Source organism: Polyergus mexicanus, unplaced genomic scaffold (assembly GCF_030449975.1).
Source record: "Polyergus mexicanus isolate NDT 795.1 unplaced genomic scaffold, iyPolMexi1.0 SCAF_11, whole genome shotgun sequence".
NCBI classification, from domain to species: Eukaryota; Metazoa; Arthropoda; class Insecta; order Hymenoptera; family Formicidae; genus Polyergus; species Polyergus mexicanus.
This window is the reverse complement of record NW_027223331.1, coordinates 9,055,238-9,060,237: the sequence shown is the minus strand read 5'-3', so window position 1 is coordinate 9,060,237 and position 5,000 is coordinate 9,055,238.

Sequence of the window (5,000 nt, the reverse complement as noted above, 5' to 3'; positions counted from 1 at the left end):
TAGGTTAGGTTAGGTTAGGTTAGGTTAGGTTAGGTTAGGTTAGGTTAGGTTAGGTTAGGTTAGGTTAGGTTAGGTTAGGTTAGGTTAGGTTAGGTTAGGTTAGGTTAGGTTAGGTTAGGTTAGGTTAGGTTAGGTTAGGTTAGGTTAGGTTAGGTTAGGTTAGGTTAGGTTAGGTTAGGTTAGGTTAGGTTAGGTTAGGTTAGGTTAGGTTAGGTTAGGTTAGGTTAGGTTAGGTTAGGTTAGGTTAGGTTAGGTTAGGTTAGGTTAGGTTAGGTTAGGTTAGGTTAGGTTAGGTTAGGTTAGGTTAGGTTAGGTTAGGTTAGGTTAGGTTAGGTTAGGTTAGGTTAGGTTAGGTTAGGTTAGGTTAGGTTAGGTTAGGTTAGGTTAGGTTAGGTTAGGTTAGGTTAGGTTAGGTTAGGTTAGGTTAGGTTAGGTTAGGTTAGGTTAGGTTAGGTTAGGTTAGGTTAGGTTAGGTTAGGTTAGGTTAGGTTAGGTTAGGTTAGGTTAGGTTAGGTTAGGTTAGGTTAGGTTAGGTTAGGTTAGGTTAGGTTAGGTTAGGTTAGGTTAGGTTAGGTTAGGTTAGGTTAGGTTAGGTTAGGTTAGGTTAGGTTAGGTTAGGTTAGGTTAGGTTAGGTTAGGTTAGGTTAGGTTAGGTTAGGTTAGGTTAGGTTAGGTTAGGTTAGGTTAGGTTAGGTTAGGTTAGGTTAGGTTAGGTTAGGTTAGGTTAGGTTAGGTTAGGTTAGGTTAGGTTAGGTTAGGTTAGGTTAGGTTAGGTTAGGTTAGGTTAGGTTAGGTTAGGTTAGGTTAGGTTAGGTTAGGTTAGGTTAGGTTAGGTTAGGTTAGGTTAGGTTAGGTTAGGTTAGGTTAGGTTAGGTTAGGTTAGGTTAGGTTAGGTTAGGTTAGGTTAGGTTAGGTTAGGTTAGGTTAGGTTAGGTTAGGTTAGGTTAGGTTAGGTTAGGTTAGGTTAGGTTAGGTAGGTTAGGTTAGGTTAGGTTAGGTTAGGTTAGGTTAGGTTAGGTTAGGTTAGGTTAGGTTAGGTTAGGTTAGGTTAGGTTAGGTTAGGTTAGGTTAGGTTAGGTTAGGTTAGGTTAGGTTAGGTTAGGTTAGGTTAGGTTAGGTTAGGTTAGGTTAGGTTAGGTTAGGTTAGGTTAGGTTAGGTTAGGTTAGGTTAGGTTAGGTTAGGTTAGGTTAGGTTAGGTTAGGTTAGGTTAGGTTAGGTTAGGTTAGGTTAGGTTAGGTTAGGTTAGGTTAGGTTAGGTTAGGTTAGGTTAGGTTAGGTTAGGTTAGGTTAGGTTAGGTTAGGTTAGGTTAGGTTAGGTTAGGTTAGGTTAGGTTAGGTTAGGTTAGGTTAGGTTAGGTTAGGTTAGGTTAGGTTAGGTTAGGTTAGGTTAGGTTAGGTTAGGTTAGGTTAGGTTAGGTTAGGTTAGGTTAGGTTAGGTTAGGTTAGGTTAGGTTAGGTTAGGTTAGGTTAGGTTAGGTTAGGTTAGGTTAGGTTAGGTTAGGTTAGGTTAGGTTAGGTTAGGTTAGGTTAGGTTAGGTTAGGTTAGGTTAGGTTAGGTTAGGTTAGGTTAGGTTAGGTTAGGTTAGGTTAGGTTAGGTTAGGTTAGGTTAGGTTAGGTTAGGTTAGGTTAGGTTAGGTTAGGTTAGGTTAGGTTAGGTTAGGTTAGGTTAGGTTAGGTTAGGTTAGGTTAGGTTAGGTTAGGTTAGGTTAGGTTAGGTTAGGTTAGGTTAGGTTAGGTTAGGTTAGGTTAGGTTAGGTTAGGTTAGGTTAGGTTAGGTTAGGTTAGGTTAGGTTAGGTTAGGTTAGGTTAGGTTAGGTTAGGTTAGGTTAGGTTAGGTTAGGTTAGGTTAGGTTAGGTTAGGTTAGGTTAGGTTAGGTTAGGTTAGGTTAGGTTAGGTTAGGTTAGGTTAGGTTAGGTTAGGTTAGGTTAGGTTAGGTTAGGTTAGGTTAGGTTAGGTTAGGTTAGGTTAGGTTAGGTTAGGTTAGGTTAGGTTAGGTTAGGTTAGGTTAGGTTAGGTTAGGTTAGGTTAGGTTAGGTTAGGTTAGGTTAGGTTAGGTTAGGTTAGGTTAGGTTAGGTTAGGTTAGGTTAGGTTAGGTTAGGTTAGGTTAGGTTAGGTTAGGTTAGGTTAGGTTAGGTTAGGTTAGGTTAGGTTAGGTTAGGTTAGGTTAGGTTAGGTTAGGTTAGGTTAGGTTAGGTTAGGTTAGGTTAGGTTAGGTTAGGTTAGGTTAGGTTAGGTTAGGTTAGGTTAGGTTAGGTTAGGTTAGGTTAGGTTAGGTTAGGTTAGGTTAGGTTAGGTTAGGTTAGGTTAGGTTAGGTTAGGTTAGGTTAGGTTAGGTTAGGTTAGGTTAGGTTAGGTTAGGTTAGGTTAGGTTAGGTTAGGTTAGGTTAGGTTAGGTTAGGTTAGGTTAGGTTAGGTTAGGTTAGGTTAGGTTAGGTTAGGTTAGGTTAGGTTAGGTTAGGTTAGGTTAGGTTAGGTTAGGTTAGGTTAGGTTAGGTTAGGTTAGGTTAGGTTAGGTTAGGTTAGGTTAGGTTAGGTTAGGTTAGGTTAGGTTAGGTTAGGTTAGGTTAGGTTAGGTTAGGTTAGGTTAGGTTAGGTTAGGTTAGGTTAGGTTAGGTTAGGTTAGGTTAGGTTAGGTTAGGTTAGGTTAGGTTAGGTTAGGTTAGGTTAGGTTAGGTTAGGTTAGGTTAGGTTAGGTTAGGTTAGGTTAGGTTAGGTTAGGTTAGGTTAGGTTAGGTTAGGTTAGGTTAGGTTAGGTTAGGTTAGGTTAGGTTAGGTTAGGTTAGGTTAGGTTAGGTTAGGTTAGGTTAGGTTAGGTTAGGTTAGGTTAGGTTAGGTTAGGTTAGGTTAGGTTAGGTTAGGTTAGGTTAGGTTAGGTTAGGTTAGGTTAGGTTAGGTTAGGTTAGGTTAGGTTAGGTTAGGTTAGGTTAGGTTAGGTTAGGTTAGGTTAGGTTAGGTTAGGTTAGGTTAGGTTAGGTTAGGTTAGGTTAGGTTAGGTTAGGTTAGGTTAGGTTAGGTTAGGTTAGGTTAGGTTAGGTTAGGTTAGGTTAGGTTAGGTTAGGTTAGGTTAGGTTAGGTTAGGTTAGGTTAGGTTAGGTTAGGTTAGGTTAGGTTAGGTTAGGTTAGGTTAGGTTAGGTTAGGTTAGGTTAGGTTAGGTTAGGTTAGGTTAGGTTAGGTTAGGTTAGGTTAGGTTAGGTTAGGTTAGGTTAGGTTAGGTTAGGTTAGGTTAGGTTAGGTTAGGTTAGGTTAGGTTAGGTTAGGTTAGGTTAGGTTAGGTTAGGTTAGGTTAGGTTAGGTTAGGTTAGGTTAGGTTAGGTTAGGTTAGGTTAGGTTAGGTTAGGTTAGGTTAGGTTAGGTTAGGTTAGGTTAGGTTAGGTTAGGTTAGGTTAGGTTAGGTTAGGTTAGGTTAGGTTAGGTTAGGTTAGGTTAGGTTAGGTTAGGTTAGGTTAGGTTAGGTTAGGTTAGGTTAGGTTAGGTTAGGTTAGGTTAGGTTAGGTTAGGTTAGGTTAGGTTAGGTTAGGTTAGGTTAGGTTAGGTTAGGTTAGGTTAGGTTAGGTTAGGTTAGGTTAGGTTAGGTTAGGTTAGGTTAGGTTAGGTTAGGTTAGGTTAGGTTAGGTTAGGTTAGGTTAGGTTAGGTTAGGTTAGGTTAGGTTAGGTTAGGTTAGGTTAGGTTAGGTTAGGTTAGGTTAGGTTAGGTTAGGTTAGGTTAGGTTAGGTTAGGTTAGGTTAGGTTAGGTTAGGTTAGGTTAGGTTAGGTTAGGTTAGGTTAGGTTAGGTTAGGTTAGGTTAGGTTAGGTTAGGTTAGGTTAGGTTAGGTTAGGTTAGGTTAGGTTAGGTTAGGTTAGGTTAGGTTAGGTTAGGTTAGGTTAGGTTAGGTTAGGTTAGGTTAGGTTAGGTTAGGTTAGGTTAGGTTAGGTTAGGTTAGGTTAGGTTAGGTTAGGTTAGGTTAGGTTAGGTTAGGTTAGGTTAGGTTAGGTTAGGTTAGGTTAGGTTAGGTTAGGTTAGGTTAGGTTAGGTTAGGTTAGGTTAGGTTAGGTTAGGTTAGGTTAGGTTAGGTTAGGTTAGGTTAGGTTAGGTTAGGTTAGGTTAGGTTAGGTTAGGTTAGGTTAGGTTAGGTTAGGTTAGGTTAGGTTAGGTTAGGTTAGGTTAGGTTAGGTTAGGTTAGGTTAGGTTAGGTTAGGTTAGGTTAGGTTAGGTTAGGTTAGGTTAGGTTAGGTTAGGTTAGGTTAGGTTAGGTTAGGTTAGGTTAGGTTAGGTTAGGTTAGGTTAGGTTAGGTTAGGTTAGGTTAGGTTAGGTTAGGTTAGGTTAGGTTAGGTTAGGTTAGGTTAGGTTAGGTTAGGTTAGGTTAGGTTAGGTTAGGTTAGGTTAGGTTAGGTTAGGTTAGGTTAGGTTAGGTTAGGTTAGGTTAGGTTAGGTTAGGTTAGGTTAGGTTAGGTTAGGTTAGGTTAGGTTAGGTTAGGTTAGGTTAGGTTAGGTTAGGTTAGGTTAGGTTAGGTTAGGTTAGGTTAGGTTAGGTTAGGTTAGGTTAGGTTAGGTTAGGTTAGGTTAGGTTAGGTTAGGTTAGGTTAGGTTAGGTTAGGTTAGGTTAGGTTAGGTTAGGTTAGGTTAGGTTAGGTTAGGTTAGGTTAGGTTAGGTTAGGTTAGGTTAGGTTAGGTTAGGTTAGGTTAGGTTAGGTTAGGTTAGGTTAGGTTAGGTTAGGTTAGGTTAGGTTAGGTTAGGTTAGGTTAGGTTAGGTTAGGTTAGGTTAGGTTAGGTTAGGTTAGGTTAGGTTAGGTTAGGTTAGGTTAGGTTAGGTTAGGTTAGGTTAGGTTAGGTTAGGTTAGGTTAGGTTAGGTTAGGTTAGGTTAGGTTAGGTTAGGTTAGGTTAGGTTAGGTTAGGTTAGGTTAGGTTAGGTTAGGTTAGGTTAGGTTAGGTTAGGTTAGGTTAGGTTAGGTTAGGTTAGGTTAGGTTAGGTTAGGTTAGGTTAGGTTAGGTTAGGTTAGGTTAGGTTAGGTT